General features: G+C 47.4%; 1 protein-coding gene across 1 annotated transcript in view; it reads left to right on the plus strand.

Annotated features, from left to right (window-relative positions):
- The window catches only part of LOC138672241 (protocadherin-9-like), a 2,050,018-nt gene that overhangs the window by 584,640 nt on the left and 1,449,868 nt on the right, over positions 1-15,510 (plus strand). The window lies entirely within an intron of this gene.

Genomic DNA, 15,510 nt, shown 5'->3' on the forward strand with positions numbered 1-15,510 from the left:
TGTAGGCCGAAGCCTGCAGTGGAGCAAGTTGAAAGGGAACCTTTAACACCCCCCCCCCAGGCATTTGTTGCTGAAAGAGCCATCTTGTACAGCAGTAATACTGCACATGGAAAATGGTGGCTCCGAAAATTATGCTCCTTGCAAACGCTGAAGTACACACTCATATAATGTGTCCCCTCACACCGTCAAACCATCCCGGAAGTGGGACTTTCCTTTGTAATGTGACACAGCACAGCCGTCATTCCAACCCCCTTGGTGCCGGGCACCACCTCCTCAACGTTGTTTGGTTCTGTCACGGAGCCCGCACTGTAATGTTATCCCTTGGCCATGCACAGTTAGCGGTGCCCGTCTTCTGACATCATGTAGGTGTCAGGCTGGCAGTGCCTGTGCGTCCAAGCTGCCCGAGATCCAACCTTGCAGTGTCATCTAATGTAGTCCCACTGCGGGCCAGGGATCCATGGGCATGCGCAGTGCATATCATCGCCTCTCACTCACCTCCTTCCTGCTTCTTCAGACTGTGCGGCGTCACGGCCGTGGCATGCTATTAGGGATCAGCTGACGCCGCCTAGTCTGAAGAAGCGTGAAGAAGGGGAGTGAGAGGCTAGTATATGCACTGCGCATGGCCATGGATACCAGGCCCACTGTGGGATCACATTAGACGACACTGCGAGGTGTGATTTCGGGCAGCGTGGACGCACAGGCGCAGCCAGGACGACAACAAATGATGTCAGAGGACGGGCAGCGCAAACTGTGCATGGCCAAGGGATAACATAACAGCGCAGGGTCCATGACGGAATCAAACAACGCTAAGGAGGCAGCGCACGGTGCCAAGGGGGTAGCAATGACGGCTGTGCTGCGTCACATTACAAAGGAAAGTCCCACCTCCGGGACGGTTGGACGGTGTGAGGGGACACATTACATGAGTGTGTAGTTCAGCGTTTGCAAGGAGCATAATTTCAAGAGCGACCTTTCCCTTGTGCAGTATTAGTGCTGCACATGGTGGCTCTTTCAGTAACAAACGCCTAGGGGGGGGGGGGACAGGTCCCCTTACATTTTAGTTGTGCCAGCGTGGTGGTCGCATGACACGTTGCCGGATACACAGCTGGGGATCAGCTGACGTTACTGAACCCCAATAACAGAGGAGCGACTGTTGACTGTGCACACAGCACTTCCAGGCACCAACTGGCGGTGTTAGAGCCCAGGGACAGCAGGAGGAGCAGATTGGAGGTATTGCCGCACACACAGCTGGGGATCAGCTGACGTTACTGAACCCCAATAACAGAGGAGCGACTGTTGACTGTGCACACAGCACTTCCAGGCACCAACTGGCGGTGTTAGAGCCCAGGGACAGCAGGAGGAGCAGATTGGAGGTATTGCCGCACACACAGCTGGGGATCAGCTGACGTTACTGAACCCCAATAACAGAGGAGCGACTGTTGACTGTGCACACAGCACTTCCAGGCACCAACTGGCGGTGTTAGAGCCCAGGGACAGCAGGAGGAGCAGATTGGAGGTATTGCCGCACACACAGCTGGGGATCAGCTGACGTTACTGAACCCCAATAACAGAGGAGCGACTGTTGACTGTGCACACAGCACTTCCAGGCACCAACTGGCGGTGTTAGAGCCCAGGGACAGCAGGAGGAGCAGAGGAACAGAGTGTAGGCCGAAGCCTGATTGGAGCAAGTTGAAAGGAAACCTTTAACCCCCCCCCCCAAGACGTTTGTAGCTGAAAGAGCCATGTTGTGCAGCACTAAGGATGCAAAAGGAAAAGGTTGCTCTTTTAATTATGCTCCTTGCAAACACCGAAGTAAACACTAAAAATGTGTCCCTTTATACCGTTAAACCGTTCCGGAGGTGCGAATTTCCTTCGTAATGGGACACAGCACAGCTGTCATTCCTATCCCCTTGATGCCGTGCGCTGCCTCCTCAGCGTTGTTTTAAGCTGCCACGGAGCCTCCGCTGTTCTGTTAGCCCTTGGCCATGCCCAATTAGCGCTGCCTGTCTTCTGACATAATTTGGTGTCAGGCTGTCAGTGCCTGTGCGTCCACGCTGCTCCAGATCCCACCTCGCAGTCTCATCTAACGTAATCCCACTGCGGGCCTTGGAACCATGGGCATGCACAGTGCATAACCTCGACTCTCACTCCCCTCCTTCCCTCTTCTTCAGACTGTGCGGTGTCACGGCCGTGGCATGCTAGGGATCAGCTGACGGCGCACAGTCTAAAGAAGGCGGAGGGAAATGAGCGAGAGCCCGAGGGGAAGATATGCACTGCGCATGCCCATGGATCCCAGGCCCGCAGTGTGACTCAATCAGAAGACACTGCGAGGCGGGATCTCGGGCACCGCGGCCGCACAGGCGCAGCCAGCCTGACACCAAATTATGTCAGAAGACAGGCAGCGCAAATAGGGCATGCCCAAGGGATAACAGAACAGCGCAGGCTCCGTGACAGCTTAAAACAACGCTGAGGAGGCAGCGCATGGCACCAAGGGGGTAGGAATGACGGCTGTGCTGCGTCACATTACGAAGGAAAGTCCCAGCTCCGGGACGGTATAACGGTATCAGTGAACACATTTTATAAGTGTTAAGTTCTGCGTGTGCAAAGAGCTAAAAAAAAAGAGCTACCTTTTCCTTGCGCAGCATTACTGCTGCACAAGATGGCTCTTTCAGTAACAAACGACGGGGGGGGGGGGGGGGGGAGAGGTTCCCTTACATTTAGGTTGTTGTGCCAGCGTGGCGGTCGCAGGACACATTGCCGGCTACACAGCTGGGGATCAGCTGACGTTACTGAAACCCAATAACACTGGGTCGTATGTTTTTACTGTGCAGCCTGCACTTCTGAGCCGCAACTGGCGGTGTTGGAGCCCAGGAATAGCAGTTCAGGTGGTAGAAAGATGAACACAGCAGGAGACCTGGATGACACCCAATTACTTAATCAGGCAGAGGAGTGGCAAATTCCTGCGAGATCCAGGCCTGGTTCATTTTCAGGAAAGTAAGCCGGTCAACGTTATCGGAGGATAGTCGCATGCGACGGTCTGTTAGTACACCACCTGCGGCACTAAAGACACGTTCCGATAAGACACTAGCCGCAGGGCAAGCCAGCACCTCCAATGCATACTGGCTTAGCTCTGGCCATGTATCCAGCTTAGAGACCCAAAACTTGAACGGGGAAGAGCCGTCTGGGAGTACAGTAAGAGGGCAAGCCATGTAGTCTGTCACCATCTGACGGAACCGTTGCCTCCTGCTGACTGGAGCCGCCGGTGATGGTGTAGACATTTGGGGCGGGCACACAAAAGTGTGCCAGAGTTGTGCCATACTGGGCTTGCCTTGGGCAGAGGCACTGCTTCTGCTCCCTCTTTGGGCAGAGCCTCCCCCACTGCCTCGACGCACTGAGCTGCTTTGTAAAGCACTAGCAGCACTCCTCTCAGTTGGACAGGAGAAGATGATGGAATTCACCAGTGTGTCGTGGTACTCCCGCAATTTACGCTCCCGGGTCAACGCAGGGATGAGGTTTTGGACGTTGTCCCGGTAGCGAGGATCGAGGAGGGTGAACACCCAATAATCAGGCATGTTGAGAATGTGGTCGATGCGGCGGTCGTTTCTCAGGCACTGCAGCATGAAATCCACCATGTGCTGCAGAGTGCCAACCGGCCCAGAAACGCTGTCCCCTGCTTGAGACATGATCTCTGCCCGCTCGTCATCACCCCACCCTCGCTGTACACACTGACCACTGGACAATTGTGTCGCTCCCTCCTCTGGACGGAGCTCTTCCTCCTCCATTGACTCCTCCTCATCCTCCTCACAAATTGGCCCCTGCGTACCCCTTTGTGAGGAACCACGTGGCGCTGACTCTCCAGAAGCTGATGGAAAAGGTGACTCCTCATCCTCCACCTCTTCCACCACATCATCCCTTAACCCTTGCAAAGTTTGCTGAAGCAGGCAGATAAGGGGGACAGTCATGCTGACTAGTGCATCATCTGCACTTGCCATCCGCGTGGAATAATCAAAAGGACGCAAAACCTGGCAGACGTCCTTCATAGTGGCCCACTCTGTGGTTGTGAAGTCTGATCGGCGCTGACTGCGACTTCTTTGCGCCTGATGCAGCTGGTACTCCATAACTGCTTGCTGCTGCTCACACAACCGCTCCAACATATGTAACGTGGAATTCCACCGGGTAGGTAGGTCACATATGATGCGGTGTTCCGGAAGGCGGAATCGGCGCTGCAGAGCAGCAATGCGGGATCTGGCCAAGCTGGAACGCCGCAAGTGAGCACACTCTAGGCGGACCTTGTGCAGCAGGGCATCAAGATCCGGATAGTCCCTCAGAAAACTCTGCACAACCAAATTGAGCACATGTGCCAGACATGGGATGTGAGTGAGGTTGCCAAGGGCCAAAGCTGCCACCAGATTTCGGCCATTGTCACACACTACCATGCCTGGCTGGAGATTCGCTGGCAGTAACCACACATCGCTCTCCTGCTTTATGGCATTCCAGAGCTCCTGCGCTGTGTGGCTTCGATGCCCCAATGAAACTAGTTTCAAGACGGCCTGCTGACGTTTGGCCACGGCTGTGCTCATGTCGGTCATAGGTAAACGTTCACGGGTCCATGTGGGGGTGGACTGTGACGGATCCTGCAGAGAGGAATCAGAGGAACTGGTGTAAGAGGAGGAGTCGATGCGTACAGACTGGATTCCTGCAATCCTTGGAGTGGGCAGGACACGTCCTGCGCCACTCGCACGATCTGTACCTGGCTCAACAACATTAACCCAATGGGCAGTGAGGGAAACATATCGCCCCTGTCCATGCTGACTGGTCCACGCATCGGTGGTGAGGTGGACCTTGCTACTGACGGCGTTCAGTAGCGCATGTTTTATGTTTGCCTCAACATGCCTGTGCAGGGCAGGGACAGCCTGCCTGCTGAAGTAAAAGCGGCTGGGCACCTTGTACTGTGGGACTGCCAATGCCATCAAGTCACGGAAGCTGTCAGTCTCCACCAGCCTGAACGAGAGCATTTCCAGGGACAACAGTTTGGCAATGCCTGCATTCAGAGCCTGTGCTCGGGGGTGGTTGGCCGAGAATGCCCGCCTTTTCTCCCATGCCTGTACTACCGATGGCTGTAGAGTAGACTGGGAGTGTGAGGATGACTGGGAAGGTGGTGCTGTGGGTGGAATTACACAAGGTCTCTGGGAGGAAGCCAAACCAGCTGTGCGTGAGCTGGAGGAAGAGGCAACACGAGCTGAAGAGGTGGTAGCTGCCGCTGTTGGTTGGCCTACATCTTCAGTGTGTTTCTGTAACTCCACCGCGTGCCTGGTCCGCACATGTTTCCACATATTTGTGGTATTGAGGTTGCTGACATTTTTCCCTCTTTTTACTTTATGATGACACAGCTTGCATTTGACAAAACAAATGTCATCTGCAACTGTGTCAAAAAAGGACCAGGCACTGCAAGTCTTGGGAGCGCCCTTTTTGGCTTTGGAAAGAGACAGGCTCCTAACGGGTGCCAAAGTGGAGGCTACAGGCTCCGCAGTCTTCCCCCTCCCTCTCCCTCTTTGGCCCGTAAGAGGAAGCTCTTCCTCTGAGCTGCTCCCACCACCTTCCTGTTCCTCACGCCACGATGGGTCAAGGACCTCATCATCTCCACTACCCTCTGCCACCAACTGCTCCTCCTGGGTAGTCTCAGCAGCACAGTACGCACGAGAAAGCGGCACCTGAGTTTCATCATCAGATGCGTACTGCGCTGTGGTCACCGGAGGCACTGGCCCACCTGCCTCTTCAGAGTCAGAGAGAAAAAGGTGTTGGGCATCACTGCACACTGCCTCTTCTTCCATTTCTCCAATGCTGCTTGGCTGGCCCCCTGTTTCCAAGCCAAGAGATTCAGAGAACAGAAGTAGAGACGGCTCCTGTCCTGGGCTCTCTGACTGCCTGGCCAATTTGGCAGGTGGTGAAGAGACAGATGGCTGCTCTCCAGTGCTCTGTGCCTGAGAGGATGTGGCACTAACTGAAGTCGATGCCGAGGCGTTAGCTGCCATCCACCCGACAACGGCTTCAATTTGGTCTTCACGCAGCAGCGGTGCACGGCGCTCTCCGACAAAGCTGCGCATGAAGGACTGTTCCCTGCTGAAACTGAGTGACGACGAGTCACCGGAGCCCGCAGCAGGCACAGAATCACCACGTCCTCTCCCTGCTCCTCTCCCTGCTCCGCGCCCACGCCCACGTGCCTTACTCCCTGCCCTCTTCATCTTGGTTGACAGATAAAGATAAGCAGAAAAGTACTAAGGCCTTAGTGTGCTTATTCCTGTAATGCTCCTCCTAACAGGTGTAAGAAACACTAATGTTGTAAATTGTGGACTAAACTTTATTATTTTTCAAATGTGGCCTACACAAGTGTAAGTTGTGTTTGGTGAACTTAACCTTTTTTTTGGTGCAGATCGGGCTACAGAGCTAGTTTAAATCACACGGAGACCGTGCAGACAGCCGTAAACGGCGCTGCAAGGCCAAGAAACCCTCCTCTAGGTTATCCTATATAGTGTTTTTCCACTATTTAGCTGGATACAAGTGGAAAGACACTAATAGGAATTTTTTTTTTCAAATTTTAAACTGGCTGCACTATTTGAAAAAAAGGAAATTGTTTTTCAAGGTATGAGGCAGTAACGCACCCTGAGCTGAATCCAACCGGCTATGGCTGCACACAGACTACAGGGCGAGCTGCGCTCACACAGAGACCGTGCAGACAGCCGTAAACGGCGCTGCAAGGCGCCCAAAAAAACCTCTAGGTTATCCTATGTAGTGTTTTTCCACAATTGAGCTGGAGACTGGTGGAAAGACACTAATAGGAATTTTTTTTTTTTTCAAATTTTAAACAGGCTGCACTATTTGAAAAAAAGGAAAATTTTTCTCAAGGTATGAGCCAGTAACGAACCCTGAGCTGAATCCAACCGGCTATGGCTGCACACAGACTACAGGGCGAGCTGGGCTCACACGGAGACCGTGCAGACAGCCGTAAACGGCGCTGCAAGGCCAAAAAACCCTCCTCTAGGTTATCCTATATAGTGTTTTTCCACTATTTAGCTGGATACGAGTGGAAAGACACTAATAGGAATTTTTTTTTTCAAATTTTAAACAGGCTGCACTATTTGAAAAAAAGGAAAATTTTTCTCAAGGTATGAGCCAGTAACGAACCCTGAGCTGAATCCAACCGGCTATGGCTGCACACAGACTACAGGGCGAGCTGGGCTCACACGGAGACCGTGCAGACAGCCGTAAACGGCGCTGCAAGGCCCAAAAAACCCCCTCTAGGTTATCCTATGTAGTGTTTTTCCACAATAGAGCTGGAGACTGGTGGAAAAACACTAATAGGAAATTTGAGAAAAAATGTGCAGCAGGCTGCACTAAGAGCAAAAAAGAACAACTGTGTGAGGCAGTGTGAACCCCCCCTGAGCTGAATACAACCGGGTATATGGCTGCACACAGACTACAGAGTGAGCTGCACACACACACACACACAGAGACCTTGCAGAACGCTGTTAAAACAGCGCTGCAAGGCAAGAGCAAGGTGAGCAGTGAAGAACACACAGCGTTTTGCTAAATTAGCCTTTGGAAAGGAAAATAAAGCAATTAGCTAGCTCGACTGGCCCTCAGTTAGAACACAGCGTCCTGTCCCTAACTGAAATCACAGCAGAGTGAGCGCAAAATGGCGGCAGCGCTTTTTTATAGTGCAGAGTGACATCATTTCAGCAGCCAATCCCAGCCTTGCCAGTACTTACATGCCCACCATGCTAAACAGGATGTGCCCACACTTTCATTCATTCCTCATTGGCTGCTGCGTTCAATTTGAATTCTGGGAACTTCCGATTCCGGTATCCGATACGCGGGAAGTATCGGAATTCAGTATCGGAATTCCGATACCGCAAATATCGGCCGATACCCGATACTTGCGGTATCGGAATGCTCAACACTAGTCACCAATCTAACCCAAGAAGAGGTGCGAAACCGGCTAAATAAGATTAAAATAGATAAATCTCCGGGTCCGGATGGCATACACCCACGAGTACTAAGAGAACTAAGTAATGTAATAGATAAACCATTATTTCTTATTTTTAGTGACTCTATAGCGACAGGGTCTGTTCCGCAGGACTGGCGCATAGCAAATGTGGTGCCAATATTCAAAAAGGGCTCTAAAAGTGACCCTGGAAATTATAGGCCAGTAAGTCTAACCTCTATTGTTGGTAAAATATTTGAAGGGTTTCTGAGGGATGTTATTCTGGATTATCTCAATGAGAATAACTGTTTAACTCCATATCAGCATGGGTTTATGAGAAATCGCTCCTGTCAAACCAATCTAATCAGTTTTTATGAGGAGGTAAGCTATAGGCTGGACCACGGTGAGTCATTGGACGTGGTATATCTCGATTTTTCCAAAGCGTTTGATACCGTGCCGCACAAGAGGTTGGTACACAAAATGAGAATGCTTGGTCTGGGGGAAAATGTGTGTAAATGGGTTAGTAACTGGCTTAGTGATAGAAAGCAGAGGGTGGTTATAAATGGTATAGTCTCTAACTGGGTCGCTGTGACCAGTGGGGTACCGCAGGGGTCAGTATTGGGACCTGTTCTCTTCAACATATTCATTAATGATCTGGTAGAAGGTTTACACAGTAAAATATCGATATTTGCAGATGATACAAAACTATGTAAAGCAGTTAATACAAGAGAAGATAGTATTCTGCTACAGATGGATCTGGATAAGTTGGAAACTTGGGCTGAAAGGTGGCAGATGAGGTTTAACAATGATAAATGTAAGGTTATACACATGGGAAGAGGGAATCAATATCACCATTACACACTGAACGGGAAACCACTGGGTAAATCTGACAGGGAGAAGGACTTGGGGATCCTAGTTAATGATAAACTTACCTGGAGCAGCCAGTGCCAGGCAGCAGCTGCCAAGGCAAACAGGATCATGGGGTGCATTAAAAGAGGTCTGGATACACATGATGAGAGCATTATACTGCCTCTGTACAAATCCCTAGTTAGACCGCACATGGAGTACTGTGTCCAGTTTTGGGCACCGGTGCTCAGGAAGGATATAATGGAACTAGAGAGAGTACAAAGGAGGGCAACAAAATTAATAAAGGGGATGGGAGAACTACAATACCCAGATAGATTAGCGAAATTAGGATTATTTAGTCTAGAAAAAAGACGACTGAGGGGCGATCTAATAACCATGTATAAGTATATAAGGGGACAATACAAATATCTCGCTGAGGATCTGTTTATACCAAGGAAGGTGACGGGCACAAGGGGGCATTCTTTGCGTCTGGAGGAGAGAAGGTTTTTCCACCAACATAGAAGAGGATTCTTTACTGTTAGGGCAGTGAGAATCTGGAATTGCTTGCCTGAGGAGGTGGTGATGGCGAACTCAGTCGAGGGGTTCAAGAGAGGCCTGGATGTCTTCCTGGAGCAGAACAATATTGTATCATACAATTATTAGGTTCTGTAGAAGGACGTAGATCTGGGTATTTATTATGATGGAATATAGGCTGAACTGGATGGACAAATGTCTTTTTTCGGCCTTACTAACTATGTTACTATGTTACTATGTTACCCTCATGGTACCTTTTATGATACTGATTGTACATATGTAATGTCCTCTTCTGCTGAATATACCGTCATTTTTCTACTGTTGCATCCATTTCCCTGTGTTTTACTATTTTAATGAATAAAGTTTTTTATACATATTCCTTACTTTATGGGCATAAAATAATTTTTCCTTCTCTGTTCTTTTGACATTTACTCATTATTTATACTCATATTCATATCCTTTACTTGGACCCTTTTGTAAAAATATTATTTTGTCACTTGGCTTTATACGTGTATGTTTCTAGAGTAATGTTCATGAGTGGAGATGAGCGAGCCAAACTGAAACATTCGGGGTTCATACTGGATACTAGGTTCTGTACTCTGAACCTGCAGAGTGAGAGAGTTTATAGCTCCAAACTCAGGGTCCCCATTAACTTCTATAGTCTTCAAGTTCAGCTTCATGATCAGGGACAGGTCTGGTATGCAAATCGAACTTTGGACTAAAGTTTGATTGAACCAGACAAACAAAAGCTTCCACGGGTCTGCTCATCCCTATTCGCGAGTACTTTCTAGATGTGTTTAGAGTGAAGAAACTCAACTGGCTGCACGGACTTTCTACCTACCTACCTACTAAACCTCCTTTGAGATGAAAGGAAATGCCAATTGTCAACCAGTTCTTCTTGTCTAGCATAATTGTTGTGGAAAACATTCCAAAAAGAGTGCAAACCATTTAAACACAAATGGGGGCCCATCCTTGGTTTTTGAATAGGATGTCTCGCAAGCTCATATTGATGTGATGCTCAGGTACCGTATATACTCGAGTATAAGCCGAGATTTTCAGCCCACTTTTTTGGGCTGAAAGACCCCCTCTTGGCTTATACTCGAGTCATATACCCGGGGGTCGGCAGGTGAGGGGAAGCGGGGGCTGTGTAGTTATACTTACCTGCTCCCAGCGCGGTCCCTGCAGTCCCTGGCTTCCCCGGCGCTGCAGATTCTTCCTGTACTGAGTGGTCACATGGCACCGGTCATTACAGAAATGAATAGGCGGCTCCGCCTCCATAGGGGAGGAGCCGCATATTCATTGCTGTAAATGATCGGTAACTGTGACCGCTCAATTACAGGAAGAAGCTGCAGCGCCGGGGAAGCCAGGGACTGCAGGGACCGCGCCAGGAGCAGGTAAGGGGAGCGCAGCGCTGCGCGATATTTACCTGCTCCTCGTTCTGGTGTGGCTCCGTCTGCAGCGTCCTCTAGCAGTGACGCTCAGGTTAGAGGGCGCGGTGACGTAGTCAGTGCGCGCCCTCTGCTGAGCGTCAGTCCTGGAGACGAAGCCGCACGAGGAGCAGGTAATTATTGAAAGCGCCGACACCCTGAGCAAGAGAGGCGAGTATGTGATTTTTTTTTTTTTTATGGCAGCACCAGCAGCATTCTATATGGCACAGCATTATATATGGAGCATCTATGGGGCCATAAAGAACGGTGCAGAGCATTATATATGGCACAGCATTATATAAGGAGCATCTATGGGGCCAAAAAGTACGGTGCAGAGCATTATATATGGCACAGCTTTATAAGGAGCATCTATGGGGAAATAATGAATGGTGCAGAGCATTATATATGGCACAGCTTTATAAGGAGCATCTATGGGGAAATAATGAACGGTGCAGAGCAATATACCGAATATGGGGCACAGCTTTATAAGGAGCATCTATGGGGCCATAATCAATGGTGCAGAGCAATATACCGTATATGGGGCACAGCATTATAAGCAGCATCTATGGGGCCATAATCAATGGTGCAGAGCAATATACCGTATATGGGGCACAGCTTTATAAGGAGCATCTATGGGGCCATAATCAATGGTGCAGAGCAATATACCGTATATGGGGCACAGCTTTATAAGCAGCATCTATGGGGCCATAATCAACGGTGCAGAGCAATATATATGGGGCACAGCTTTATAAGGAGCATCTATGAGGCCATAATCAACGGTGCAGAGCAATATATATATGGCACAGCTTTATAAGGAGCATCTATGAGGCCATAATGAACGGTGCAGAGCATTATATGTGGCACAGCTTTATATGGAGCATCTATGGGGCCATAATGAATGGTATAGAGCATTCTATATAGCACAGTTGTATATGGAGCATCTATGGGGCAATAATGAGTGGTATGGAGCATCTATTTTTATTTTTGAAATTTACGAGTAGCTACTGCATTTTCCACCCTAGGCTTATACTCGAGTCAATAAGTTTTCCCAGTTTTTTGTGGCAAAATTAGGGGGGTCGGCTTATACTCGGGTCGGCTTATACTCGAGTATATACGGTATCTACAGCCATTGTTTTGAGCATAGCAATATAAAAAAAGAAATGTGAGCCTTTATCACAAAATTAATTTGAACTTTTGTTCCGCATTAGGACCAGAAAAATAAAATTCATGCAGAGGATGGATCCATCACATGACAGACACAAACAGTGCCTTTTGGACCCCAATGACTATGAAGGCTGTTGTAATACCCATCTTTTAGTGGGAAACCATCATGCACTATTTCATTTTATAGAAATGACAGTTTCCGCAGAAGAGGCTTCTCATAGAGCGTGTGATGCACGTATGAGTCTTATCCTTTGAACATCAAATCATAATTTAAGGATTAGAAAAGAAAATGATATCATTTTATAAAATAATATATACTGGAAAAGATAATAATACAACATTTACCAGCGTTTTTATCCTTTCGTGAGCATCTATAAAAGTCTAATATGCTCATTGATTTTTCTTTTATCAGCACTTGAATATAAGATAATATTCATATCTTATCTACACTTGTATATTTGTAGGTTTAAACAAATGAAATAGGCAGAATCTAATCCTATTTTCATTGCTATTTTACAATATTTCTGCTCCTGCTTTGCATGTATTTTTCATTCTTAAAGTCTGATCTTTAGATGTAATTGATTGACATTTTAATGATGAAACGCTGCATTGGATGTTGCCATGGCAATGTGATTTGCGGCTTTGAGAGCCTTTGCAGTGAATTAAATGCTCACAAACTGAATTGCTCGGGAAATTTGCAAGGATGTCATTTATTGTACTTAAATTCGTATCTCAGAAATATTATTTAAAAATCGCACAAAGGAGAGAAACATTCTGCAGAATATCAATGGGAACGCAATCACCTTGTATTTGGTGAAGATTTATTGCAGCTTTATTCTGCACTGAACAGACAGTATCGCATTTACTTGTATATTTTGGATATATAAATGCATCTACGAGACACATGCAACAATGTGCACATGCGATTTCACTATGGTGAGAACACGTTTTATCTTGATATCTTTACTGACCTCACGGAAGACAAATGACACATAGAAACCATATGTATTACAGAAAATGAGAAGCAAGATGACAAACTGCATGTGTCAGCATAGAATGAGAGTGTCATACCAAAGCATTAAGTGCATAATGGATCCTTTAATAGGTTCCTCAGTGAGGACCATTCTTAGTAGAGAACTTAAATCTGGTCACTAAGATATCATAAAAATATATTAGAAAGAATCTAGGTGATTTGACAGGTGTATGACTCTCTTACATTAGTGCCTACAAAGGAAAATCCTTGTGTGTTTATAGATGGGTCGCTGCTATTTGATCCTAGTAAAGAAATATATAAAATAAATAAAATGCACAATGCATTCTCAATATAATGACTATAACTAGAAGATAACAAGACTCACCAAAAACTCATCATGGGAACTTAACCTTAGGGAGCAAATGTTGCTGGCGTAGATTGCAAACACCATGTCAAATTTCTTGAACCCCAGTGGTGACGAAATATCAGAAATACGCCATAAGGGACCTTGTTTTGGAAAGTACACCCCTGATGACATTCAACTATGTGTTTTAGACATTATAGATCGAAAGGCAACCATATTTCCCAAAACAGGGTCACACTACTAAAGCATTACAGGATGCAGCAGGACCCATTATAATTGTGGAGGCAGCAACATACTGCCAATATATATAGAGGGAACGCATTGCATGCTGTGCTGTACAAGTACAGCAGATGTCTGGAGGAGCATCTATTTCCTTTTTATACTTCAATGCCACCATTGCAGTGATGTTGTCAGTTCTACAGCATGTGACCACTGCTGCCGATCACTGGGCACAACAGCAATGCCTGCATGAAGCTGTATTTACTGAGAATACCTGCATGATATAGCATGCAATAGAACAAGCTAAATACAAAACTTCCTTATACCTTACTTTTGAATCTGAGTGGTGTACAGAAGTATAGTATGGAGCCATACAAATCTATCTGTGCAATACAATGGATCTGTGTAACACATGTGACAGTGTCATATGCATGATTTAATAACAATATAATTTATGTTTCCATAAAAATAAACATAAATAATAAAAAGAACAGGTCTCATAATTAACAATGAAAATAATATGACAGCCAATTTGATTACAGAATGCTACAATTAATTTTTTGATACTGGATCACAACAGTATTACCATAAAATACGGCATTGTTTCACTGTGACTTCAATTGCAGGCAAAAAGCTGGTCTCTGCAAGCCTGGCGTTTGTCTTAGGTTTTCTTCTCACATCCGTTTTTTTTGGTCCGTATGCTGTCTGTATTTTCAAGGCCGCAAAGACAGACACACGCACACTCATTATATTCAATGGTGGTGCGAACATGCCAGGTTTTTCACATGGACCATGTGTCCCTGTGAAAAACCCTCAGACATTTCAGTTTTTTCGTGCAGCATAGACAAAATGAGTGCTGCCCACGTGCACACTGATGACATGCGTGTGTCATCAGCGTGACACGTACCAGAGCCTGGGAACAAGTGGTAAAGTTTGACCTGTTCCCAGGTGCCGGCAGCTGAAGGCGGCTCTCATCATTGTCTCCTGCTCATGCTAAAATCAGAGCAACCAGGGGACCATGTTGGGTGTTGTATTCAGCAGCAGCTGTGTAGCTCCTATGTAAAATAAAGAATTAATGTAAAAAATGGCATGTGCCCCCATGCAATTTTCATAATGAGCAGAGGGAAAGCTCACGGCTGGGCGCTAATGTTAATAATCTGGGAAAAGGGACAATACCCCATAAGGTTCCCAGGCTATTAATAACAGCTCATAGTTGTTTGCTTAGCCTTAGCTGCTAAATTTGTGGGGGACCCCCAGAAATGCACTGGGATTCTCAAACAAACTGTCATCAAAAAGAAAGTATGAGGGAATTATAGAGACTTAATTTTTTAAGAATGAAGACCTGGTTTTTGATCTTATTGAATAAAGAGGTGGCCACTAGGGTTGAGCGAAACAGGTCGTTCATTTTCAAAAGTCGCCGACTTTTGGCAAAGTCGGGTTTCATGAAACCCGATCCGACCCCTGTGCGGGGTCGGCCATGCGGTACGCGACTTTCGCGCCAAAGTCGCGTTTCAATGACGCGAAAAGTGCCATTTCTCAGCCAATGAAGGTGAACGCAGAGTGTGGGCAGCGTGATGACATAGGTCCTGGTCCCCACCATCTTAGAGAAGGGCATTGCAGTGATTGGCTTGCTGTCTGCGGCGTCACAGGGGCTATAAAGGGGCGTTCCCGCCGACCGCCATGTTACTGCTGCTGATCTGAACTTAGGGAGAGGTTGATGCCGCTTCGTCAGAAGCAGGGATAGCGTTAGGCAGGGTCCATTAACCCCCAAACCGCTTGTGCTGTAGCGATTTCCACTGTCCAACACCACCTTCGGTGTGCAGGGATAGTGGAAGCTACATTTTTTTTTTCTCAGCGCTGTAGCTCATTGGGCTGCCCTAGAAGGCTCCCTGATAGCTGCATTGCTGTGTGTACGCCGCTGTGCAAACCAACTGCTTTTTTCAAAGCACAAATCCTCTTGTTCCTTCCTTTCTGCACAGCTATCTTTTTTGTTTGTCCACACTTT

This window comes from Ranitomeya imitator, chromosome 3, assembly GCF_032444005.1.
Source record: "Ranitomeya imitator isolate aRanImi1 chromosome 3, aRanImi1.pri, whole genome shotgun sequence".
NCBI classification, from domain to species: Eukaryota; Metazoa; Chordata; class Amphibia; order Anura; family Dendrobatidae; genus Ranitomeya; species Ranitomeya imitator.